This window comes from Poecilia reticulata, linkage group LG10 (genome assembly GCF_000633615.1).
Source record: "Poecilia reticulata strain Guanapo linkage group LG10, Guppy_female_1.0+MT, whole genome shotgun sequence".
NCBI classification, from domain to species: Eukaryota; Metazoa; Chordata; class Actinopteri; order Cyprinodontiformes; family Poeciliidae; genus Poecilia; species Poecilia reticulata.
The window spans coordinates 31,167,104-31,194,986 of NC_024340.1; the positions used below are offsets into that span (position 1 = coordinate 31,167,104).

A 27,883-nucleotide genomic window follows, 5' to 3' on the forward strand; every position below is an offset into this window, starting at 1 on the left:
GAAGATGACGGCAAACAATCATGGAGAATTTAGTTTACCAACAAGGTCAGAAGCCATGAGCAGCACCTTGGCAAACAGTAGACAAATGCCAGCTGTCAAGACTCAGGACAGCTGGCCCTCACCTTAGCGCAGAAAAGACAAAGGTCAAAGGTGGGGAACTCAAAATGAGCAGAGACTAATTTATTGACACAACGGAGAAAGCAAGCAGTCTGTGTGTTTGTGTGTGGGGGTGTACAGACCTATATAGCCAAGTGTGAGCTCAGTGGTAATTTAGCAATTCTCAGCAGGTTGTGCTCAGGGCAGAGCTAATATGGGCAGCGAGATGCTGCATGTGTGTGTGTGTTTGCCTGCTGGTCTGTGTGTGTTTGGCAGACTTTCATTTCATAGAGAGTGTTATGCTGACCTTGGCAAACTCAAAATTTCATCCCCACGGTACTTCGGTCCTCCCTTCTCCTTCTGTCTCTCCGCGTCCTCTCACTCTTACTCCACACAAATCCCCTCCCAGGACATGCAATCCACCCCTTTGGTGAAAAAGAGGCTGAATGAGCTAATGGATCCAGAAAGTGCTGCCAAAATCCTTTTCACCTGGATGCTTTGGAACGATGTGATTAAAACAGACAAAACTGGGCTTGGGTTTTTAGATCAGGAAGAAAACGGTCAGTAATTTGGTGAGAACCAGGAGGCTATTTGACTTTTCTAGTTCTGTACTGTTTGGAGTAAACTGTAGCTACTGTAGTAAAAACACAAACGTTAGTGAATGACCATGTGGGGGTCTAATTCTGTTGGGTATGTTTCTGGTAGAAGCATAATTTGCACAAATCATTAACAAACTAAAGCACTTTAAATGCTTGGTAAACCAGAAATCAACTTAAAATGTTCAAGGTTGCTCAGTGGGAACCTTTAACCTTTGAAACTGTTAGAGGCAAGTTTCTAATAACATCAAATATTCTACATATTGACATGTTGACCGTTCATAATGTTGAGAAACGCTGACGTAGGAAGTCAAGTAAAAGGACTGAAAGCATCAGGGGAATGTGGGATTAAATGTCTGATGGCTGTGGTTGACATGCTGTGGTCATCCCTCTGCTCTGCTCCAAGGTTCATGTCATTAAAATGAAATCTGTAGACTGGTCACCAGGCAGGTCATTGAAGCTGAATTAACCCGGGATTAAGACCCAGCTGCGCCGTCTGACCTGTGCTGCCCATCAGACGCTGCTCTGCATCTTATGTTTATTAGCAGAACGTTTCCTCCGCCGTGGCTCTGGAAGACCTCAGTCTGTACACCAAAGGTTTCTTGGCTCCCATTATTGTGAGCTTATCAGCAGCAGAAGGAATGTGCTGCTGAGCTGCCATCTCTCCTGATGCTACAGCTGGATGGAGACCCACATGACGACACCTGTGGGAGCAATCAGGCTATCATCAACGTTAAATCCAACTTATCTTTGTATTTGTGCACAGATTGCTGTGAGATGATCCAAAGTGACCTCTGAAGCTCTACAATATCATTTTTACATATTGATGAAGTTGTGCTGTCATATTATAATCTACACATCAGAACACAGTCATGTGGATCAGCTGGAATCTTGATGAGTATATCCCCAGTGAGCTGCAGCTTGCTCTTCCTCCCTCTTCGTTTCCTCTTGCTCCTTTAGAAAAAACAATCCCAGGATTTTCATTGACAGCCTGACAGGAACACACTGCATTCAGCCTGCATCCAGTAACACACTCAACCTGCCTCAGTCATCTGGGCCTCACCAGCAGCTTCTGCAGCTCATTCTTCCAGCTACATGCATGGCTTGAGAAAAGCTTGGAAACTTTTCTGAGTGCTTGGATTGGTAGTTGCACCACATGTTGATAATATTTTCTTAAGTGCTAATAAGCATGAGCCCGGCTCCACCAGTTCAAGTAGTGGATGACCTTACTGGTGGCTACCGGTGCATTAGCTTTAGTGTTTGTCCTCAGACGACTGAAACTGTACTGATATTTTTGCTGACAAATATTCTCTAATTAAGAAGTAAGTTAAAAGCCGTCTCCTCTAATCCCAAACCAGATCAGTTATAAAAAGATTTTGCAATTATCTTTATCAGGGGATCAGAAAAAAACCGTGGAGCCTCACACTCTTTCCAATTAAACTCAGTTTATGCTACAATGCCATATTATTTTAGAGATCTTTAACTGCAGTTTGCCACTGCAGGAAAATGAAGACATTCATCACTAGTCAGCAGTTTTATATAAGATTCAGTGCTTCCCACTCATGCTCCTGAAATACAGTTAACTATATGTGGCTGGTGTCTCTAATGCCACATTTCTGACTGTGGAGCTGCCAATTACTGAGCTCTGTCTCTAAGTGTGTGTGTTGCTGAAATGTAAAAACCACCTGGAAGCCGTGAGTGGTTGGTGCTAACAGTAGCTCTTCTTGCGCTCAGTTCCTCCCGGCTGGCCTGTCCTCATGCGATCTGTAGGGAGGCTGTTAATAGGACGAGCCGAGCTGCTTAGCTATGCCCGAGCTAACCGCCTGACTACCAACCGGGTTAGTTTTATTAGTGACCCTGCTTCCAATGCAGACAGGCTTTGCTTTAGAGCTATAAAAAGATGCCATTTTAAAGTCCCATTAACAGCAACAGATACTGAGGAGAAACTGAACGTCTGACACGCCGAACAAGTGAAAACTGGCGAAGGGAGCTGACCCAGATACCCCAGAATGCTGAAGTACATCCAGAAGGCCTTAAATAAACCTAAAGATAGTAAAGACCTCAATGAGAGAGAATATGATGCCTTTGTTAAAGTTTGAAATAAGCCTCTATTAAAAGGGATTTAATACATGCAGGTAGACGAGCAGAAGAGCGGTGAGCAGTGAAGTCCATGTTTCTACTGAGACGTTTTACAAGGTGCCATTTTACATGAAGTACATTATGAAGCTGAAAACGGGTCTGAGCCACCAAATATATTATTATCATTTTATTACAATTAACAGTTTCCTCCCATTCCTGGTAGATCTGAATATTTTAGCTCACTGATCCACTTCTGGAAAAAATTAATGTTTTTTTTCTGTGAAACTATCAAACTAACATAATTTTTATATTATTCCCTATAAGAACATTTGTAAAAGCATAAAATAAGTTGGAAAAATGTCCATTTAACTTTTTTTACAGTTTGAAATAAATTATTTATTATACATCACAGTGTAAACAAACAGTACATGAGTGAAAAGGGAAAAAAGTAAAAACTAAATGAATTATTAATGACAAAGACTCTTAATCACTCTAACGTGTGTAGATCTGTTGTAAGTTTTTTTTTTTTTTTTTTTTTTTTTTCAGGATCTGTCATTGTGGTCTTAAATATTTAACCCCAAAAAACTTTAGGAAATAATCACTTGTTTTTTTTAAATTCAGTTTTCAGTGACTTCTTTCAGATTTAAGTGATGCAAAAAGGCAACAGAAGAATCATAAAGTTCTTTATATTTCATTCAAATCACCATATTGTTGTTATTCAACATTATTATTAAACACTGTTTCTAAAGCTTAGTGGCTTTAAGTGGAGCTGAAACATAACTAGTCCGTCAGAAACCCATTTGGTTCTGCTGCGATGCAGAACCACCTCCACCTCATCCAGGTCCACTAAGGCAGAAACAGGACAAGATTTCAACAAACCTCACTTTCAGGTGTTAAAAGATTTACACAAATGAGACAAAAAAAACACAGTTGGAAAAATTGGAAGGAAACCTGAACAGCAAACCTGCCTGGCAGTAAAAGAAAACACCAAATGTCACCAAGGGCTCTGAGAATCCTGGTCACGTGAATCCTCTGCAGGAGGCTGATGAAGGCTGGTGCAATGATCCAGGGGTCATTAGAAGATCCACGCTGACGAAACAAGGACCTGGTGGATGAACTTCATTCACAACTGACATCAAAAACCACCTGGAACGTGCCAGGAGGAATCTGGGAGACGCTTCAGAGTTCGGGAGGGAGGCAGCCTCCTGGTACTTCTGGTCCAGGAAGTATCAGGACCAGAAATCTGGTGAAACATGGAAATAGGTCATCACTGATGTGGAGCTTTTTTCCCACCTATCTTGGTGTTTTTGGCGTCGTTGATTCTCTGTAATTCCAGGTCTGTTTAGGAGGGATGTGATGCCCTCTGTTGGCGGATTAAACCTGTGGATTAGCGGACTGTGATCTCGGGCCCATTCCAAAGTCAGCCTGAGCTTGATTGAGAAAAAGATCCCGGCTTTACAGTCGCCACATTTAAATGTTTGATGGGATTTAAGGAAGGCTGTTGCAGCACAAACCACAGCAAACATCACTGAGACGGAGGCTCAGAATGGCTAAAAGTTCACTCACAGGAGCAGGAGGCTCGTCTGCAAGTAAATAACGCTAAATAACGCTGGGTGAAGAGCCAAACCTTTATTTGAACTTACAGTCAAATCCACCTCAAAATAGTTTTCTATAATAATTTTGGAGGCTTTAGAAATCCACGTTTAGAGGAAGTATTGTAGTGAGGATGTTGTGATTATTTTTGGATTGCAGCTGTAAAAAGAAAAAAATGTTTGGCTGTGATGTAGAGAAAGGACAGTAAGATTCCTGTAATCTTTTATCATGCTTATCTTTCTGCTCCTTGTCTTTCAGAGTAACTCTGCATGTGCAGCTGTCAACTCTTTCTCCTGGGAAGAAGCAGAAATGTTCTTCACCTTCATACGTGAGATGTAAGTTAATCATTTTTATTAACAGAATTAAAATAAAAAATGAGCCTCGTTGGAAATAAAGCTGGATTTCATGCATGACTGTAGCAGGTGTTAGTCATGAATATTTGTGATGCCTTGGCTGCAGTAAAGGCAAAGTCTGCTAGACGCCACATGTAAGAAAAAAAAAAAGGTGTTGTAGAGAAAATAAACTTCCAACATCAAACTTTCCTCTTTTCAAATCCCCGTCCTGCTTATCTTTACGTGTTTTGGAAGCAGAAGTAATTTGGCCTCTAAGGAAGCTGTGACACAATGGGAAAAGAATCTTGTACCTTTCCAGTGTTCAATTCTCTGTAGAAGTATAAATATACACTCCAGCACACCTGCAGGTGCACTGATAGCAGCTGAATACGTGGGTGGCTTTTTAAACTAGGCCACCGGAACGTGCTGTTCTCTGTGACTACTACTTTTTAATGTGATGATGATGATGAGAGGAAGATTGAATAAATATCCCTGATTCTGACCCGTTTCGTTGACTCGGCCCTTAAAGGGCCCGATGAGGCTCTGATATGTTGTTACTGTTCTACTTTACATGAGCGATACGTTTTCTGCTTCCTACTAAACTATCCTGAGGCTTTGAAAAGACAGAGCGTTGTGCACAAGTATTCCCACCTCTTCAATATTTTAACTTTATTTGCCTTTTATTGATAGACAAACACAAAATTAGCTAACAACTGCAAAGTGGAAAAAAATATGAAAAATGTTTTTGATTTTTCCGCATGGATGTAGCAAGAGTTGGGGTTTTACTTTAGAGACTGACTTTGGAGACTTTAAATAATAAGCAAATCCCAATTCTAACGACAGATTTTCAGCAGGATTTTAGTCTGGACTTTGACTAGGCCGCACATGAATACACTTTGATGTAAGCTGCTGATTGTATCTGTGGCTGGATGTTCATGGTGGTGGTCCTGCTGAAAGGTGAACTCAGGTCTGCAGCCTCTCGCAGGTTTTGCTCCAGGATTGTCCTGATTTAGTCGGCAGGAACACAAAACCCCACATATTTGCTGCTCCTGCTAACAGTTAGTTACAAGCTGCTCAGTAAATGTGACAAAATGTGGAAGAAAATCAAGAGGTATTAATACCTTTTCAGAACAATGTAATGTTCTATGATGATTTAGAGAATATTCTGCTTGGCTTTCAATTCCCTAGTGACACAGTTTTTAAATATTAGTCATCTCTGCATGCATCTACGATCTCACAAATAAAATAGAAACATCACAGAGTCCTGCACCACCACTCTGAAACTGCTGAGGTTGTCCTCTCGCTCTCTGGTCGCTGCTCACCGCTGGAACCGTCCAGGAGTCCCAGATCGCAGCGGCCTGGTTGGAGCAGCCGACGTCCAAGCATTGCAGAATCTCATGTTAGCTGTTTACATTTCCCTGTAACAGTATAACTGCGTTTTACCGTTAATGGAACAGTAAATGCATGTTGCTTTAATTGCCATTGCAGATGTTCTCTGGGGTTTACTGGGATCCAGTAAAACCCTTTCATGCTTTTACTTCGCTGGACTTACTGGTTCTGTGATGGCAGAAACTCTGACCTTCACTGACTGAAGGTCAGACATCTTTATGATTCCACTGAGGGACAATAAATGTCGTGTGAAACACACAGAATGAGGACGGAGGCAGCAATTTATCCCTGTCTTCATGATGGGCGACACAATGGGTGTCACTGAGTGCAAAACAAGGTCATGAATTTATTTATCCATCAACAAATCCATGACTTGGAAAACTTAGACTTTAAAAAAAAAAAAAATCCTGTAACCAATTATCTTTCATGTTTTGATGTGATTATTGTAAACACAGAGGAGATGAACACACAGACATGTGCAAACATAGGAAGAAGTGACAGAATCTGATTAGAAGACATCCCGCCCCGTCTTGCAGCTGGTCTGTGATAAATAGTTTGGATCCATGTTTTTTCTCAGGGCGGCTGCTGGGAGTTATGGAGCAGAGAGGAACGTTTATTGCTTTTGTTCAAATTCAGCCAAATTGTTTCAGTCCCTTTCGGTGGACAAAAATAACATTTATCATTTACACAATAAAACATTTTCTGTATGATTTCATAATCATTTGTTGGCTCTGAAAAGTAATAAAACGTTTCTTTTTTTTACCTCTATATACTACTTTTCAATTTTCCTCTGTTATCTTTGATTTATTTTTTGGAAATGTTATCAGCATTTTGGACTTTCCACATCCTGACAGCCAGCTGAGGATCAGGCCACCATGACCCGTCTGGGCATCGCAGTGTTGCTTTCATTAAGGCTTTTCTTCTTCAGGCAGAACTTTGTCCTGGCAAAGTGGAGCTGGAGAGCGATGGGCTGGTTGTTGTGGCGTCTGCAGTGATGGAGGTGCTGTACTGGTCTGTTGTGGTGAAGATGAGCTGAGCAGAAAGATGAAGCTCTAGGTTTACTAGATCTACATCCCTGCCCTCATCTCTGGCCATCAGCTTTGGGTAGTGACCAAAACAACGAGATTGCAGGTTTAGGTTTCCTCATGAAAACGTGGAGTGAGAAGGCCGGTCATCCAAGTCTGGTAATTTCTTTTTCCATGCAGTTCTGCTTGATTCTCATTTCCCTTCAGTGTTCCTTCAGGGATTTCTCCCATTCACCTGTTTATCTCGACCAGTGAACAGGATGTGCTGTAAATAATGATGTCGATTCAGTTCAGTTTACTTTTATTTAATCAAGAGCAGCACAGCAAACAATGTCACAGTAAAAACAAGCAGCCGTTGTTTTTTACGAAGGTTTTCTAGCCACAAGCTAATTTACAAACCAGTTCATGGCTGGAACTTTTAAAAAAGAAACGACAAAATTAGATATTAAGGCTTTCTATCGCACACACACCCACACACGCATGCTGAATACTGCAACTATTAGTAAAAAATACATGAAAATGCACATTAGACACATTCTCCACAATGATCAGTGTTCACATATTTGTCATTAGAATTAAAAACTCTAAAATCTGTTAAGACTTTCATTGCTGATGGTAAGCTGTTCCATATAGGAGAACCTCTGACCAAATCATGTTTTATATTTTTATGGCAACGGAGGAAGTAAATGATGAAACAATTCAGTTCATTTTGGCAATGCTTCCAATTAACTTGAGACTAAAGTCTGTGGAAAATAAATGCTTAAGGTATTTTATTGCTGGCGAAGATGTGGTGGCCGTATTCACCATGAGGTTGGTCACAGCGCACACAGCGTCCGCTAAACCTCGTCGTTCTGATGCGTTACGTACAGGATGACCAGACAGTAACGGTCAGGTAAAATCAGACCCAATCATTTCAAACGTCCACGTCTCCAGGAAGCAACACGTGCAGAGATTAAGAGGAGTGTAAAAGTGTGTGGTGAAGCGTTTAGAATGGCTTTCTGTGTCCTTTCCCTGTTTGTTTGGCCTGAGTCAGTAAAACCACTTAGGAATGCGTAGAAGGAGAATGTGTTGGTTATGCAGTGCATTACACAGAGAGGACAGAATAAAATTTTAATAGTGGAGGGGGTGAAATACTTGAGAAGCCACAATGAAAGAAGATTCCTCTATAAATGTAAAAGCTGTTGTGTCTTTATTATTCAGAGTGAAAAAAGCTGCTTCCTGCTTGTTTTACACCTCCACCTCCATAAGGCACCTTTAGTTGTTTTAGCTTCTGATCAGGGTCTGTATTGCACTCAGTGAAGACCAAGATCTGACACATCTCTCTGAAGTAAGTTTAATAAGCTCTTGGCACATGCAAAGACGCCGGAGCAGGACTCCAACAGGCTGCCTGGTGTCGTAATCCCATGAACACAACATGTTTCTGAAGGAGCCTTATGGCACACGCTATGGTGAGACAATGCAAAACGTCACAAGCATCATCAAAGTGTCATCAGAAGATCAAAGCGACTATTATTCTTTGCTCTGGTTTGTACGCTTTAGCCAGACGGAGAAGAAAATGGCGCCGCCCGCCGATGAGATGTTTTGATAGCTCTCAAACCCAACATCCAAATCCGTTTGATGCCACCTGCTTGAAACTCTTCCATGTGAGCTGCAATGTGTGTGAGAATGTTGTTCCCTCTATAAACACATCATCATCACTTCCCAACCTCACTCCCGCCAGGGGCCCAGCAGTAGCTGGAGAGCAAAGCTGCCACATCAGAGGCTCCTCCAGAGAACTGGCAGTCAGCAGCATCATCGGTGGCAGAGCATGAAAGGATCCATCAGGAATTATGTAGATCAGCACAAAACCAGGCTTCAGACTTTATGTTGCCACCTAGCTGTGAAGCAGATAAAGACACAGGAGGAATGAACATGTGAAGAAGCAAGGATGAAGACGTCAGAAAGGAACCCAGCAAACAAGGATGACTGAAGGTTTAGCGTCAGAAATATTCTAATCATAATCAACTTTATGAGGGAATGAAAAGAATATGTTGCACTGTATCTTTCAAAATTATTTATATCCCTTTAAGTTTTGCAACAAAATGTTTCCTAAACTCTAATTATCTAGCTTAAGAAAAAACAGTTTTTAAAATATATTTCGCCAATAAAACTCCTAAGAAGTGTGGATTTGTAATCAAGCATTCTACTCTGACACCCCTGAATAAAATCCAGTGCAACCAGCTGCATTCACACAGTCAGGTAATGTGTGACTATTTTAATCCCAGTATAACTTCAGTGGTTCTCTGGAGAACAACCAGCATCATCAGTCGTATTGATATTTCAGCAGCTGAACTTCTTCGTGTAAAACGTTGAAGCCAGTGATCCTCTGTGTTCACCTTCATCACCATGACAGAATCACTGCGCAGACCAGAGAGTTTCCTGATCTGATCTTGGGTTGCTTCTCCAGACATGAATAAATAGGAAGTGGTGAGTGGAAGAGAAGAGGAGTCACATGAAGGCAGAACTGGGAGGCATTGATCACACATCCAGTCATTCATGGGAGGAGCAGCAGATTTAGAGATGCTGCAGTTTTTCTGCTCTGAAATTTGGCATTGAGACACATTTCTGTTGACTCTGTCACCCATCTGAAAAAGAGACATCCAGTCATTAGACTGTAGCTGAACATTTACTTCCCAATGCTTTCACATTGCATCACTTGCTAAAAGAGGAAGCTGACGGATATTATTTATCATTAGTAATATTTCATACTTTTATCACTGACTTGTTGAGCTATTGTCAAATCCCTCCTCTGTCATTCTAGAGTCAGGTGATTTGTATTCCCAGAACATTTGTCTTTCTTAGTTGCAGGCGCAGTAAGGAGGTATGACAGCGACTGCTAAGAAGCTGCTGTCTGACTGACGGGGTAACCTTCCAGAGGAAGTTATCTGAATATTTACAACGGGAATTAATCCTCTTTATGTGCTCCTAAATATCTGCAGCTGTGAACAGAGTTAGGAAGAGGTGCTGGAACATAACAGAAATTTGAGTTAATTGAAGCTGTTTGTTGTGAACAAGGCTGACAGTTTGTTGATGGTAAGTCCAGTGTTGTCTGACAACTGAAGACAATTAAAAGGATTTGTGACCTACAATTGGTTGGACTAAAATTAAACTCACGTTTCTTTGGAAAGGCTGGCCGACGTATTGCAGCATTCATCCACATTAAAACTGATGTTCGCTTAGAATGTGCAACTTTATGGAAGAAATTCTCTCCTGTTTGCAGAAATACCCCGAAATTATGGAATAAATCACTGACTGTTTGGATCTTGGCATCAAAAAAGAAAAAAAAGTCGAGCAGGGAGTGAGCAGGCAGACCATCAATCAGTGCTGCATTCATATTTTAGTAGTTTTATATTACCTGTCCTTTGAAAGTATCCAGGTGGTTTTAATAGATTAAATCAGTTATTGATCTCTCTGCCATTGTTCTTATCAAAGATATTTAACTCAGGCTGCAGCTTATTGTCTGAAGCAACTAAAACACAGGTTGAATAATCATATGTTGACTCTTTCCATCAACCAAACGTGTAGTCAGTTTGAGGCGACTTTTATGACCAAATATGTGGTGAAGAGACTAATTGCAGATGTAAAGAATTATAGTATTAGAGATAATCCTCAGAATAATTTGACCACTACATCACAGTAACACATGTAAACCCTAATACGTGAGAGAAACTGTTTGTGTGTAAATGTGAGAGCTGCAGCTGCTTCTGATCACAACTGAAATGTTTTATAGTGTATGGTCGCTGCACAGTTCACTGACGTTAAGAAAGCATTTCTAGTGTGGTCACATAAAAGAAACATCACGGCAACAATGGTAGTCAGAACTGGAGCATAAATTATCATTTGTACCTGAAAGCTGCCAGAATTGTAGGAGTATTTTTGCTACCCACAAGCCACCTCTGTCCGTTGTGGGGAGTCTGGGGTTGGCGCAGAATGTCAGTCTGTTGAGTCGACAAGCTTTTGCTTTCAGACGGCCTTTCTCCTGACTTTATTCGATAAATCACCCTATAAATTGTTACCTTATGAGCTCATATTTCAGATATGGACCTTTGGTATAACTACTTTCCTCTTGAATTCCCATGGTGTTGCAGATTAATGCACAAGTTGAGTGTTCTGGACTTAATGTCATCACGCTCAGGTTAGTTTCGGCTGAGCTGCTTTGTGCTTGATTTGTTGTCGAGTTTTTTCTTTTTCTTTTTATTGTAACTTTTTGAGAATAAATGGATCAGAGTAGGGTGAGCTTGCCTTAGGAAAATGTTTTTTTTCTGTTACCCATTCACAGAATTATAGAACTGAAATGTTCCCACATTAAAAAAAATAACTTTTATATGCAATATTTTTGTTAATTGGAGATTTTTAAACTTATAGCATTAAGAATATTTAAGAAGCTGACCACATCTGCGGATTTTTACTCAGCAGCTTTTAGTCTGATGTTCTGTTTTAAATGCACACAGAAACATATTTATGCAGAACTTAGGCTTGTCATTAATATTCTGCTTGTGTTTATGCTTTTGGTGGAAATATAGTGTCACTGAACATCTTGGTGGAAGTTATTTGAAATGTTAAGCATGAAGGTAAAACTGTTTTAGACCAAATAAAATGATTGAAATCTAAATCTGCCACTTATATGAACAATTTCAGTTTTAGCTCTTGCTTTGCTTATCAGATAGTTTTTATAAGTTGGGGAGTCTGTGCAAGTTGATCTCTTAACAAGAGACACGGCAGTTCTCTCAATGAACTCTCCTGCATTGAGCAGCAACACCTTAAACAAGATGTAAGGATATCCCAGTCAGCCGTCTGACTTGTAAGTCTTTGAAGCCATTGCTCTGTGTCTCATTTCCTGGAGTATTGATGTCTTTAAGTGAGCTTCCCAAGTGTCTGGAGGGAGTGAATGCTGTATAGATTGCTTTTAGGTGGCTGGGGCACAGCTGGCTGGTGCAGCTTAACAGCAGACCCATAGATAATCTTTCAGAGACCACATCTATGAATGTGTAACAAGGCAGCATTCATGCAAGTGTCATCTAATAATAGGGATAGTAGAAGTGGATATGCTACAATATGCATATGTCACGGTAGAGGTTAGGTTTATTTTTCAAAGCTGAAAAGGATTTGCTAAAGCAGCTTATGAGAAATAAATGATGTTCAGATTACTATGTTCTACAAAGTAAAAAGTGTATTTCTCTTGAAGAGAAGAAATGGAGCGGGATAAATTGGCTTCTATGAGCAAAGTTAAAAAAGTGGAAACAAAAGAAAAAAAAATCAATACAATAGTTCTGCAATATGGCCATGCAGGGATATGAATTGGATGGCAAGCTGGGATGGATTGGAGCAAAGAGCGTCTGCAGCAAGAAACGATTGGATGGAGGCAGGGCAGCTTTCAGCAGCACTTCTTCTCAACGCCGTTTCTTTTCATGAAAACAAAAACCAGAGTATTTTTGACTTCTTCTGTTTCTTTTGAATATCACTGAAAATGAAGATGGATTATGTGTTTTATTGGACCTGCTGCGATGACAGAACACTTTGTGTAGATTGAACCGTCTTACAAGTGAACAAAAATAGGACAGTTATCTTCTGTAGGAAAGAGTGTATAGCATGCATTGGATCAGGCAACTGAATTACTTTTCATGCCTCAAGTAATAAAATGTCTTTGTTTTACACAGTAGAATGAACACAATAGGCTGAGTATAACGTACCACAAGGCACTCCGATGTCCAAACAAACATTTTAACCGAAAACAAATCATAATGTAAATGAATGCATGAAATTTAAACAGTTCAGTAGACAAATTTTCAAAATTTGAGATCAGCTTCATATTTTTTTGAAAGTCTACCTGCCAGTTATCCGGTGGCGGCTGGTGGAAAAAATTCTGCTGATGTGCCAAAAATATTTCCCTTCTAGTTCTAAAAATGTTCAAATGAACAGTTGGAAAATAACTACAATTCCAAGGTAATTTAAAATGTGAAAGGTCTGTTCAGTAAGAATTTAATCATTTTAATCTGTTAACAAACAACTGAATCAGTCAGAAATTTGAAAAACACAAAATTAATAAACAAGTCAGTTCAGTTCTGTACAAATAAATGGCTAAATTCTATCAAAACCAAATTTATGATGATTAATGAGCGACACCAGACAGCAGAGGCTTAAAGTAGGAAGTAGTTTAATAAATACCAACATAGAAATACCCCAGAAACCCAGAGGACTCACCAGGTTCTGCTGACACGACACCAACAGTCCGTCTGGATTTATCTGACAATCAGGACCTCAAATATCTTCCAGATATGAATGTCAAACATCTGAGTCAGCAAACAGAACTTCAGCTCCTCCAGCAACACATCAGACCCAGAGAACTTTATAAAACATTCACATGAGAACACGACCTGCTAAAAAAAACAACTAAAACATCTAGTCTGGAATATGGTGTCCAATAAACTTTTTTTCCTTAACCTGAACTGTTTGTGGTTGATTCCGTAGCATCAACTCAACTCGGATACGTTTCTGATCTAACAATAAATATGCAAGGGACATGAAGTGTTCGACTTCCCCAGCTGTGTAAGGACTGGCGGTAATTACAGAAGAGGCTGGAGGAGACGCCGGCTGAGTGCAGGCAGCTGGACTGCAGTAATTAGTCAGTGAAGCTTTTTGTGGCTAAGGGGCAGCTGACCACTGGCACTGCTGGATCAGAAGACCGCTGAAGGTTCTTCCGTTTCAACTACGTCTGACTAGCGGCACAGATATCCAACACGTAAAACCCCTGACCTTCATTACAGTGAGCGTTTTAAAATATATCCTCATTATTCATATTCCCATTTTGTTGCTGCCTTGGTTTGTTTTTCACAGGTTCTCCATTCATGCTTGAACGCCACGTTTTTGTCTTTTGATGATTAATTATGTCAGATTTTAGTCCTGATAAATCAACATAAAGTAATATTTTATAAGCACAAGTCAGAAGTTACTGTGGATGTTCTATGATTCAGAAAAGGTCAGACATATTTATATTCTTCTGCCAGAATTTGGAAGTAATATGTTTTCACTATTCCATGCAGATATGCAGCATCATGCAGCCTCTACCGTGCCTGAAGGTTGGCACAATGTTGGAATGGATAAACCAGGTTAACAGAAGCTGTGATGAACTCATTTCAACTGCATTGAATGTTATGGACTATACTTCAGTCTGTGCATTCAACCCAACCAATTTAAATTAATAATAAGACTATTAGTTGACCATAATTATTCCAGAAGTCTTTAGAGAGCTACAAAATAATGTCATCTTCCTAGAGGATATTTAACCAAATTCTACTGTAAGTATGTATAAATTTGAGCCTTACAGAAAACCCACATACAGTCAGAACCTGTGCAAACAATTCTTGCTTTCACAAAGTTACTGAATTGTTTTAGTTTTGTGCTTTCTCACCTTGGGAAAAGGTTATTTACATCATTAAAATCCAAACATTAGTATGAAACTCACGCCTGGGACGTATGTAAACTTCTGACCAGAACTGCACATCCAGCAACGTCTTAATGATTCCAAGGTAATGAATTCTGTCTGATAAAACATTAGCTCTCTGATCCAACATTCGTCTTTGCAGTCATTTGTGGTCGAGCTAATGAGCTTCACCTTGTGACACCTCCTGAGTTTGTTGATGTTTACCTCCTCGCTGCTGGAAAAGACGTGGGCCAAGCCTGTAATATGCAATTTAATGAGTGTGTCACACATGCGGCGCCTAATGACAAAGATGCATTTGGGGCCTCATTTGGTGAGTGGGTCAGTATTAACAGCCTTTTGCCTACTGCCTTTGTTATTCTCACTTACCAAAAAAAGCTCCCCACATTTCCACCTCCTTCTGTTTCTGTCAGAGAATGGAAGAATAAAAGGCTTCATTTTGCTGCCTTTAGCTTAGTTTTTAACTTAAAGTTCAAAAAGCCTTTTGATGGGAAGACTGTTATCAGCTCCTGTTTGTTGCGACCTTGGATTTCTGAGATCCAGTCTGTGTGTTGAGATTAAATCGAAAAGCCATTGTCCCCTCGGTTTGATTGTTCAGTGACGGTTCCTTAGTGATTACAAGGACGTCATGTGGTTTCATTGACTGTGAAGAGAGATTGGATTAAAGCTACACATTCACCAGTAGTCATGTTTATTTAGCTTCAGTCATAGCGTCTCACTGCAAGGTCACTATAGTTACCTTCTATTGTGTTATTACACACACTCTGCACAGCTGAGTAAAACGTTACTGAAGAGCACCACTGACAAATAAACTAGGAGTAACAGTCCATTCATCCACCAGCATATTGGTCATTTGAAGAAAATGCCTCCAAACAGCCAAAAATCTTTCTTTGTCCTACATTGAGCTGTTTTCTAAAGGGACAACAGAGCATTGCATTTCCACAACAGCACTGGAAACTGCAGTGTACATGCCAGGCCTGTAGGTGGCAGTGAAACCTTGTGAACTTTGATCCAGAAGCAGCTTGTCCTAATCTTTTGCTTGTACTGAGGTGCAAATAATGGCACACGCCCTGTGAGTGTTTGCTGACATGATAAATGTTAAACATTGGAGCAGATTTGGCTTTAACACGAGGTGCAGCAGAGCAAACAGAACTCAGAGGTCTGCCGCTGTTGTTGTTGGACCTGAGATGCATGGAGATCATTTCCAAATGTTTTTGGTTTGTGTTTACATGGACGTGATTCGCTCTCCGTTTCTAAAAAGTGTCGCTCTGGAGCTTGTCGTCAAGCCGTTGTGTTTTTGTGCAACTAAAACCTTGTTACCGTGTAAATGACAGGCCAGAACACAACAAGACGTTTGTGATTTACAGACCTGGAGCTGTTGGGCGAGCAGGGAGGTAGTTAATGAGCTTTTTGTGGACACATTTCCCCCTCCAGGGGGTTGAAGGTGGGGCTTCCTGAAAGGAGGCAGCTCAGTAAAGGCTGAAATCTAAGTAAGCTAAGAGATTAGCTTAGCTTTGAGCAATAAATCTCAGATTGCTCAACGGTGCAGAAATGTCTTTTTGTAAGTTAAACTCACAGTTTGTTCATCTGAATGTGAAAATGTATCAGATGATTTTTTACAGGCTTGTTCTCTCTTGCTCTCGATGAAGGCGGACGCTTTTCCCCTCTGCTCCCTCCCTGCCCTTCCCTGCCCTGCTTGCTCTGTTTTTGTTCTGTCTTTTTCTATATTTTTGGAACCTTTCTTTGCACATCATCCAAATCTACAAATTATGGCTCTGGTCAACCGATCTCTCAATGCAATTGATCAAATTTTTGACGAGAAGTCTGGGCACAGGAGAGCCTCTTGTCCTGCAGGGACACACCCACCCGGCAGGATTCACCCTGGATTTATTCATCATAACAGGATTTCTGCTGTTTGGAGCTTGTGGATTCCTGGATTATCGATAAATTTGTGACGGCCTTGGCCGAACTAGCAAACACTCAGACTGTTGGTGTGGACAGAGACGAGGACTCTAAAACTCACTAACGGGATGGAATCGATCTTGGAGAAGCTGCTAGTTTCGGCTCAGTGGAACGACCAAACTAATTTGGATGATTGGGAACTGAGATGTATCGGAGAGACTTTAGGGAAGATTGACATTTATAATCTTCCCGACCTAAGACATTCTGTTTCTGAATTGGCTTTCCCCGTGTGGCCTTGGAAGGCCTGCATATCTCTAATCTCCTCGAAGATATGTAAACATAACGCTCCTTCCCACCTCACCCCCTCCTGTTTCCGTGGAGCTGAACGCTCCCAAGGACATCATGCCTTGATAACATCACCTCTGTCGGACTTTGCCAAGGACCACAGCCACCTGGCTTCATGGGCCTTTGACGCCACCGCCTTCACTCATGTCTTTGTTTTGCCCTTTGTTTTGTCTGAATGTTGCCACCTGCCCTAATGTGTCCTTTCCTCTTTTCCTTTGGTTTGTTATTTTGTTTGTATTTCCTTTAAACTCATGTAAAGCACTTTGAATTGCCTTGTGGCTGAAAATGTTCTATATAAGTAAAATTACCTTACCTTACAGATAAACTTATCTGTAAGGTAAGTTTATCTTACCTTACAACAAGGCGATAGTTTATCGAACAAAGGCGATAAACTATCGCCTTTGTTTCTTACCAGTGGACCATGTTGTATTACCTCTGTGTGTTTGTGGTGTCGTCTTTCCTGAACACCAGGCTGGAGGACCAAACCTGCTTCATCTCTTTTCATGCGCAAATCAACCAACAGTTTTAAAATGTCACTTTAACATTTGAACCTTTTATCTGGTTCACTGTGTGAACAGATATAAGGCAGTTTCTGTTTATTTGTTCTGCTGTGTTTTTCTGTATGACTAAAGAACCATTACAGGTGAAAGAATCAATAATGTCAGCAGCTAAAATCAAACTTCTTAAAAAGGAAAAATCAATAACTTTCCCAAAAAGCCAATGAAGAAAAGCCTCATTGGCTTACTTATCATTATCGATTCTGAGAGCTATAATTTACTTTTGTCCCAAAGCAAGCTTCTCACCCCATTACACATCGCTCCTGGCTCCTTGGTCAGAGCCAGGTCTGGTCTCCATCATCACTAATACCTTCACAGTCATTACACTGAGCAGCCAGATAAAGGAGCAAAGTTGCAGTTTCCATCATTTTCTGCACATCAGCCATGCCATTGAGGTGTGTGAAGGTATGTGGTCGCCATGGCGAACAGCCATACAGATCCTGAGTGGGAAAACCTCACCATGAGAAAGGACAGGAGTGATGGATCGCTGTGCACCTCCACCCTCTGCGACATTACAGAGTGGATGGCATCCTTCTCAGTGAAGCCTGACGTTGAATATGCAGTTCATTTATAGGAAGAGTCGAGGCAAAGAGATGCAACGTGTGTTTTCCAGGCTTTAAATGCTCCATGTGAAACATCAGGCTTTCATTTGCAGGCTGTGGGAGTGTACATCTGTCTGAATTCACCAAATTCCTGAGCATATTTTATGTTATGTTCTCCCTGATCTTCAAATGCTCTGGCATTTCTTTGAACCAGGAGGGATACTCTGACTGTTTTGTTTTTTTTAGTAAAACGGTGGAATTACAGTTTAAATCGATGATTTGCTCTACAGTAGCTGTTTAGCATTTTAGGATGCAGAGGAATGTAGGTAGTCCTGATGTTCACTGGCGTGTTGAGCTGTTTTCCTTTTCGTCACATGACGACCTCAAACGTTGGTGTGTTTTAGTGGGACTGATCAACGCAGAGGAGTGAAAAATAAAATGATCCTCAGCAGGATGAACCCAGCCCATCACAGCGCAAAATGATAAATGACCCATGTTTATGTACAAGTGAAATCTGAAAGGTGTGGTGTGCATTTCAGTTGGGCCTCCCAGTACTTTACTGAACCTCATGTCTGCAGTTACAGAAGTGCTGACAGATTCACAGATTTAGACACTGAACAGTTTTCCAGATCATTTTTCACAAAACAGCTCAAGCTTTTGTCCGAATGCATGGTGAGACTCTGTGAACATCACTTTTCCTGTCTTGCTGTAGATTTTCAGTTGGATCTTTGACTTTACTTTGACTAGGCCAGCAGTTGACTCTGCTGTGATGGAAGCCATCAGTTGTATCTCTGGCTGTACGTTCAGCGTCGTCGTCCTGCTGGACGGCTTGTCCTTTAGCTCCACCCACCTTCCCGTCAACTCAGCCTGGCTGTCCCTGCATCCCCACAGCATGACTCAACCACCACCGTGTTTGATCCAGAGAATGGATATGAAGTGTTAGTTTTCCCTCCCATGTCGTGTTGACAGGTAGACATGTAGAAAATTCAGTTTGATCCTTTTCTTACAATAACATATTTTCACATTTACTGCAGAAATGAAAACTTCTGATGTTTTTATTTATTAATGATGCAACATCTGAAGACAACAGATTTCACTAGATTTCATTTAGCCGTATCGGATCAAATGATGCTCATGTGCTCCAAATGTTTCAGATTCTTTTCATAACACATTTAGAAAAACGTGCATCACTTTAAAATGTGTTGAAGCTTTTTATTTATTGTGAGAAAATGTCAGAGGTTGAGAAAACATTAAAAACCTACAAAGTTCATGAAACGGATTAAACATTTTTGCTAGATGGTGTAAAATCCTATGAGTGTAACCTTCATTCAAACATACAGAGTCAACATTTCTAAACTGTCAGATGTTAATGATAGAAACAAACACACTGCAGAAACAGAAAGCATCAGGACTTCACTTCTTGGAGGGTGAGAGTTAATCTCATAAAGTATTTCTCCTTGACTAAAGAATTCATATGTAAAGAGTGTGAAATACCAAAACTAAAACAGTCTTCCATTAAGTTAGTGAAAGCTGCTCATTGATCTAAGTTGTAGTCTTACGTTTGTTGCAACAAAAAGTCAATCTGCTACTGATTGAAACGTTTCGGGCTTTTGTCATGGGGACCTTCAGTTCTGCAGAGCTATGAAAAGATATAAACGTCTTAAAGAAATCCGAGACTGAAAGGGAAGGATGAGGTTAGTGGGTGTGTGTGAGGTTGGAGTTTCATCAGTAACAGAACAAACGAACAATCAGAGCAGCTGAGCTGATTTTCTGCCTTATTCTGCTCAGTTTAACGCGTCTGCTGCTGCTGCAGGACATGTAGGCTACGCCTGGAAGGGAGGAGGAAAACTGTCGCTTTAACGCCTCTGGTTATTGTAGTTGATCTGTCAAACATCTGAAACGGATCACCAGGATGCCTCACCTTGCAGCTGCTGTGCAGCATCACTGTTTTTGCAGTTTGGCTAAAAGGTTCATGTCAGGAACCCAAAAATTAAAAGATAATTAAATAAAAGGAAAACCAGAAAACACACCACAAACACACATTTGAAAACAAATATTTAACTACAATAGAGGCGTTTTCCAAACTAGTTCCACCAGACAGGAGCCGTGAAGTTAAGTGACCTGCAGTGAATAAGAAAGTAATTTTTATTTTTTTATTAGCAGAAAAAAGTTTGTGAAGAATTAAAAAAACAGGCAGTTTGGTCGCAGCCCATGTTCCAAAGCATAATCTATGCAGTGATTTTATCCAAGAAAAGTGACAACTGAGAAATATATATAAAAAAATCATGCTAGACAATAGACATGAACTAATGGATTTATTTTGCATCTAGTTAACCTGCCGGCGCCTCTGTGAGTCACTGCTGCAGCTGATTGATGGCAAAAAGTACGGTGAGCTGGGACTGAAGCCAGGAAGTACCTGTCAATGGAAGACGTTGAGAAATTAATTATCCCGGATGCTGATAATGTCTGACATTTCTGCTAACGCCACATTGATCTTTATCTCTGAGATGAATGTTGGAGCTGGGATTGTTTCTGTGCTCCTCATGCAGAGGCAGGAGAGGTTGTAATGTTGCTTCACATACCAAATGCCACTTATGTTCACCAAAAAGCTACTTTTATTTAAAGGAATCAAACTCTTCAATTTTGCTTTAATCTCTTAAATTAATTTGATCTGTGGTCTTATTTACACGTAATACTGTTTTAGACTCATGTAACCTTAATGTCAGAACCTGACTCCTAAAATAACAGAAAAAGGAAGAAATGTATAAATAAATGACCAAAGTCAAGTAATATGTAGTGTAAGCATCAGTAATTACGGAATAAGGTGTGAAACAGAAACAAACCAGCTAAACATGAACTAGAACCTAATCTAAGTCTAGAGCTGGAGTCTCTAGTTGTACAAAGCTGGTAGAATTATAACCCACAGGATTATAGCTGCAAATGCAATGCAGATGTTACTAGAAACTACTATAAGCAGAAGGCGTGCCACACTTTTCAGATTTTTAAAAACGTACCTAATTTAGTTGTCTTCAGTGTTGGAGTGTCTCTGTGGATCCACAGGTGAAGACAGGAAGCTCTCAGCCATGTTGGCATCCAGGTCAGAATATTAAAAACAAAATGAGTCCAAACTGTGGACAGAGAACCAACCGTTCAGAGGACGGAGGTGAATCTGGGTGTCGCTTCCACACTGATTAGGCAGCGTAATTCTGATTGTCCAGAAACCAATCATCTCCTCCATCTTCACCCATGAAATTAAATTTTCACAAGGCTGGCTCCGAGCTGATGGAAAACGGAGCAGGTAGAAAAGAAGAGAGTTGTTTTCAGAGTGGTCACTCAGGCGGCAGCTGGACCTGCTGACGGTTTAATATCCATTCTGGACCTGTTGGTGTTGGTGGTGTGAGTCACATTAATCTGTATTTTAGCAAAGATGCTGCAGACGTAGTGATTGACTAGGATCATAAAGTTTATGGGGACTTTGTTTCATAAGCACATTTGGAAGTGTAATCATTTTAAAACCACAGTGCAGATATTTTACATGGTGTTTGTGAAATTGGGATTCAAATGCATAATGTTCCATGAATGAGGTAAGAAGATATGAGTTCAACATGTTCAGTTATATTTCCAACTAAAGCTCTTCAGTAAAATTTTAGCATTTATCCATTTATGCAAACTTAAAAAGGAAACAAAATAAAGGGAGAAAATATTATCCAGTAGTGCTGCAGGATGGGGAAAGGTGGTTTATTTGTCTCACTTTTATTCAGAAGTTGTTTTTTATGAAATGAGCAGAAGGGCGTCCATAGAGCTCCAAATCCAAGTGGGAATGTAAACGAATTCATTGAATCTGAAATTCAAATCCAATATGGCTGCCCTCCATCTAAATAATGACGGCTGCAGTGAAAATCTTTTTTTCTGTGTTTGAAAGTACAAAGTGCAGTGAATGGATGTCAGTGAGTAAAGTAGAGATGTTGGGTTTGGATCAGTTTTGTGACTGGAACCTGGAATGACGTTCCAGTTCAGTGGGACTGGATCTCACCGGTTTTGGATCTCACCGGTTCTGGATCTCACCGGTTCTGGTTTCGATCCATTTCTGTCGGCTTCTGTTCATGCTGAGAAACCGTTAGAGAAGTTTCTAACGAAGCGACATAAAGCGACTTGTTTTATGGTGTTGGTGTTCATTAGCTGGAAATATATTTTATTAACCGATTTGAGTATTTCTAGAGTAAAGGCAGCAGGCGGCTCCTCTACCTCAGACTGAGAACCATCAGTCGTCTCCCGCTGCTCGTCCCTGCAGGGTCCCTCTGTCCGTCTCTCTCTGTCTCTCTCTCTCTCTCTCTCTCTAACTCTCTGTCTGTCTCTGTCTCTCTCTCTTTGTCTTTCTCTCTCTGTCTCTTTCTGTCTGTCTCTCTTTCTATGTCTCTGTCTCTCTCTGTCTCTGTCTCTTTGTCTTTCTCTTTCTCTCTGTCTCTCTCTTTTTTTTAAGAATATTTGGGACTATGAAGGTGTTTTATTTAATATAAATAATTCTGAACTTTCATTTACGGATGTGTTAATCTAAAATTGTGTTGAATATTTGTGTGAATAAATTCGTTTTTAAAAATCAAAATCTCTCTGTCTCTCTCTCTGTCTCTCTCTCTGTCTCTCTCTGAATCTCTCTCTGTCTGTCTCTCTGTCTCTTTGTCTCTTTCTCTCTCTCTGTCTTTCTCTGTCTCTCTCTGAATCTCTCTCTCTGTCTGTCTCTCTCTCTCTCTCTGTCCTCTCTTTCTCTGACTCTCTCTCTTTCTCTCTTAGGAAAGAAATAACTTTGTGTTGCTGGACTTTCATCTCCAAACCATTGATTATTGATAATTGATTTCTCAATCTGTCAGAGCAGAATTGACCCGTCATTTGGTTGGTGCATTTTGTCTCTGACTTTAAAATTCGACATGTGGACATGATGCTGATGATGATATCAATCTGTCATGATATAAAGAGGAGCACACTCCTGCCAGCAGTCCTGTGAGCGATCACAGAGTGTTGGGTCAAAGGTCAGGTGGTGCAGATGGAGGAACCCTGGGGGGTTAGGGACGTGAACCAGTTGGTTTGCATTCAGAACCCGTCAGTCGGACCAGCAGAGGAGAGCGGTGACCTCAGCGTGTGACACTTCCAGTTTATCCGAGCCGACGGCGCCGAGGGATTGGAGCGGCTCCTCCTGCAACATGTGGGGCCTCAGATACGAACGGGGAAAATGGACGTCAGCGCTCGGCTTCCTGATCAGCACATTTCATCAGAACAAATGAGATTCTGTCCTTTTGCATAAAGTTGAGCCTCCAGAAACAAATTGTTTAACCAAATGCAGCAGCTTTTAAAAGTCAGTATAAATATTATTAAGGAGTTTTAGGTGGAGGTGCTGCTGGTGTAAATAATAATACGTTTAGTTTTACAGGGTAGATGCATGTTGGTCCAGCTGTCTGAGTCACAATTAGCAGCATGATGAATGTTAAACAGGACAATCTTTCATTCTTAAGCCAGACTTTGCTCTGTGCCTCTAATAATCCGACTAGAAGCGACTTCAGGTGAAGCTAGTGTTGAAATGTGGGAACAATGTCGCTGCATTCTGTTGGGCCGTCAGAGCGTTTGACTGGGCTGTGTATATTAACTCTACGTTTATTGACAGTTTCTGCTCAGCGTCGTTCTAAATCCTCTCATCTGCTCGCAGTCAAACAGCCTCGTGTGGACTGGATTATGAATCTGAGACGTCCAGCACTATGCAAGCTTCTGTTTCTTCAATCTGCAGCCATGAAATCCTTTCTGATCGTGTGCAATCCCCCCCTCAGTACCTGGCTGCTCAACGTTTTCTGCACTTAATGTCAAGTTGGCATGACGATCGCAGTAGCCGTGGTCCTGCTTAACATTTCAAAGACAGAAATGGGCAGAAAGCAGCTGTTGAGCACAGGAAGGCTAATCAGCAGAGCAGGACTCTCAGGCTTAAGCTTAAAAAAAGAATTTGTTCTGTGCAGGAATACATCGCAGAAGAGCGCGCATCTGCAGTAGGTTTATTATCGGAGCTCTTTCCTTTGTTGGTTGTCGTGAGCTTGTTATTTGCTTGCTGCTGTTTACCACAGGCCTGCTGTGAAAGAAGAGTCCAATTAGCTGTGGATTTGGTGGCGTGTACGATCACATCAGGGCTCCTGGAGTCACAGCAGCAGCATGTGTGTTGCAGGGCAGCAGGGCTTTAGGCTAGCACTTCTGAATCAACATTAAATTCACACATGCATCGAAACAAAGAGACAGAGAGGAAGCAGGGAGGAGTCCTGCAGGATGAAGGTTCGTCTTCAGTTAAAATAAGACGCCAAAGCAAAACTAAAACCTTTAGTTGAACATGCAGTTGGTAAACTGAATAATTGCAGAATCACTGAGCTAGAAGTTGGTATTAAATGATATTTTACTTTAAGCTAATAGTGATGATGTGTGAGGAGAGGGAGGCTTTTTTTGTGTTGAATTTCAACCTGATTCACTGTCAGGTTTTAAGCTCTCAGGAATGAGCTCCTCCCTCCACGTTGTTCACTGCTGACCCTTATAAAGGTCTGAAGGTTGAAGCACAACAGGAGTCTCACTCAGCCACAATGTTTTACAGCTAATGAAGCATTAAACGCTTGTTTTGGACCTGACTGCTGCAGCATTAAGGTGCAGCAACCACTGCGCTCAGCATGGGGAGGCGGATGATCCCGACCCAGGCTAAAGGAGGAGGATCTTTTACTGCATTTTTGACCTATTGTGCATTGTTCAGAATAAATGCAGAGCACTTTATTCTGATGTTTATTCTGTGCTTCTGTTTTATTCAAGCCGTTTGTGAACAGAAAAGCTTCCAGAGATGGAATTCTCCTCAGCAAGTTTCTGTAATTTATGTGTGACATTTAAGTGACCTTATGAACCAATATTTCCCTGTTTCCGTGTCTTTTTTAATTGTTTTTCCTTTGTGTTTAAGAACGTAAGACAGCTGAATTAGCTTTTCTCGTGTTCAGTTTATTTATTCTCTTTGAAGAAATGCAGATAAAAGGAAGGAGCGGGAGACAGTAGAGGCGTTTAAAAACCACTTTAGGCATTATGCATGGCAGGGTAGCTGTATTTTTGCATAAGCATTCAGTTCATTTATAATGTCTTATTAACTCAAAGTATGTTGACGTTTCCACCGTCTAGCATTCAAATAGTGCCATGATGTTATAAAAACCTTTTTATTTAACTCAACACAGAAGGTGCATCTCAATGAATTACTACATAATTTATTATTTTTTTATTTAAATGAAGAAAAATAAAACTTAAGTACACACAGACAGTTTTATTAAGTTGAAGGATTATGGCTTGCAGCTAATGAAAACTTCTACATTAAATTAAGTTTTTTTTAAACTTCCAGTAATACTTAACTTATGAAAAACAATAAAAAATAACTTTTAAAGTGACTCATCACAAAACTCGTCTCTTTCAGCATCACTGGATGAATGAATGCAGATCAACGTTGAAGCTGAGCAGAACAAAAATACAGCAAGTTCTGATGCTAAACATGAACCCTGCTGGTCAACCGGCTGCAAAGCAGGAGCAGAAATTATTCCCATTATTGTTGCTTCTGCACCTGAATTGATCTGCGGATCAATGCACAGACCTAAAAGCTTCCTTTGGCACGTTTGTGCCATTGCTGGATCTTAATGCACAAGCGGCTCCTTTGGGTTTCACACAGTCACTGTTCTTCTCAGGCTGAATAATCATGACCTGCATCCAAACATTATAAACTGTTACACTAAATGAGATCTGTGGGGATAAATCCAAAAAAAGTGAAGTACCGTGTGATTAGTTTTGAACATGAGGACGTTCACAGTTTGCCATGTTTGGACAGAAAGACGTGGAATGAGCAGCGGAGTGAGTGGAGGCTTGTTGACAGCGTGGCCTTTTGTTCCTGCTGAAGACAGTTGCTGGATTGAATTGATCTGACTTTAGAGCCAAACCATTTATCTTGGTCAGTCATATCTGATCTGTGGCTGTCAAGTGCCAACAGGCTCCTTGGAGAAATAAACAGTTTGGAGAGTCACTTCAGTTCTGAAGCGGCGCCGCTCACACACTGCTGCCGTTTCATTAGGAGGCTGCCTGTTTGATCAATAATCCGCTTTAAAACAACAATTACAAGATTTTATAGGATCAACAAACACAAAGTAGCACATAATTGCTGATAATGGAGATATGCAAAAATGTTTTGCTTCCATGTTCAGCCACTCTGAGTTAAAACTTCCCAGAATCATCTTCCCCTGAAAAAACAGCTGCAGATCTTTTACATAAATCTCTACCTCCATTGCTACAGGAGCCACTGACCTCTGACCTTTAGATCCCTGCTGCCCCCAGAGGGCTGAACCTCCTCCTCAAAACCTCATCAACTCCTGCAAGCGTCAATATTAAAGACTTACAACAAAATCTAAATTGTACTCAAGTCTGGACTTTGACTAGGCCATTTTAACACATGACTATGCTGTAGACATCTGAACCGTCCCAGTGCAGCTCTGGCTTCTATGTTTGGGATTATTGATCAGTTGTGCAGGTTTGATAAAAATCTTGTGCTATTTTTAAGAAAAAAAAGATATAATAATGTAATATAATAGTGAGTTATATCTCCGTTATAATTTGACATTTATAACAAATAAAATCAAATATGGAGAAACTATGAAAAATCAGAAACTTTAATGTGTTTGAGCTGCAGATTAAAAATCTCACTTTACAAAGTACTTAAAAGAATATTATGTTTTTTATTAAATATTTTACTCTGCTTGAAGAAAGAGAAAACGATAAGAGGCCAGGATATTTATAAAGAAGACTAATAACCTCACAGTAAATTAAATGTCACCACTGCCGTACAGTTGGTCTCTTTTAATTAAAAAAGTTTCTGCAAATTGCTGTTTAGATGCATAACAATTCATCTGTTGTCTATGCGCAACTAAAATATAACATAATAAAAGTCAATTTTGAGAGGATGTGTGTCGGTTTAAACAGAGTAAATAATTATTTACCCCCACAGCTGCAGCTGAATCCTCAGTGATATTTTTATTAACCGTTTTATCTCCAGTCTGAATGTAAATTAAAACAGGAATTTTCATATTCCAGAGTTGCGGCTGTTTTCTGTCTCTTTGGTTTGGATTGATCCGGCCTGATCGTTTTGACCACGTCTGCCTCTACCTGGGCCTTTTCTAAGCCACACATGATAATCCTCATGGGTCCCTCATTAAGTCTTTGCTCCAATTAGGCCGCACTCATTTTGCTGCAGCACAATTACTTTGTGCTGCGGCTCACAAATCCTCCAGCGGTGGATTAGCCTGTTGGCTGGGTGGGATGGAAATAGCAGCACTTTTAAGTCGGAGGAGAAGGTGAGCTGCTGTCCTCACCTCTGCTGATGTGGCGCTGCTAACTAGCTCCATGGGAGTTTCTGAGTTTGTGAAAATGATCCAGAAGTGACTCTGGATCATTTTCACCTCTTTAAATACGTCTAGTTTGGTTCAGTGAGAGAAATTATTAGAAACCCAAAATGCTTCAGCTTCAGTAGGAATCTGTCTAAATCAGTGGTTCTTAACCTTTTTTGAGGTACCGAACCCCCCACTTTCATATGCGCATTCACCGAACCCTTCTTATTCCTCTCCCTCCCGCCCCCCGCCGACACACAAAATACTTTGCGGTATTCTGATTTAGTAATGTAATTATATTATCTGTGTTACCACCCCCACACCACTAGAGGCAGTAGCAACCCCGAAAAGATGCGACTTTAGAAGTACACGGAAAGCTACAGAATTTGGAAAAAACTGAGTTTTGCTGAAGTAAATAAAGACACAAGTTCAAATCCATGCTGAGAGTGGAGCTCCTTCAATCAGGGCTCCTCCGCAGCTCTGATTGGCTAAGCAATGTAACGTGATCCTCTGATTGGCTAAGCAATGTAACGTGAT

At 40.7% G+C, this 27,883-nt stretch overlaps 1 protein-coding gene across 3 annotated transcripts in view; it reads left to right on the plus strand.

The window, feature by feature from the left end:
• lingo2 (leucine rich repeat and Ig domain containing 2) overlaps positions 1 to 27,883 on the plus strand; it is a 197,955-nt gene that overhangs the window by 32,326 nt on the left and 137,746 nt on the right. For 2 of the 3 annotated variants that reach the window (XM_008421026.2, XM_008421021.2), the window contains exon 2: positions 4,623 to 4,699. The exons of the other annotated variant lie outside the window; for it this stretch is intronic. The gene's annotated coding sequence lies outside the window, so the exon portion shown is untranslated. The remainder of the gene's footprint in view (positions 1 to 4,622; positions 4,700 to 27,883) is intronic. 3 annotated transcript variants of the gene reach the window in all.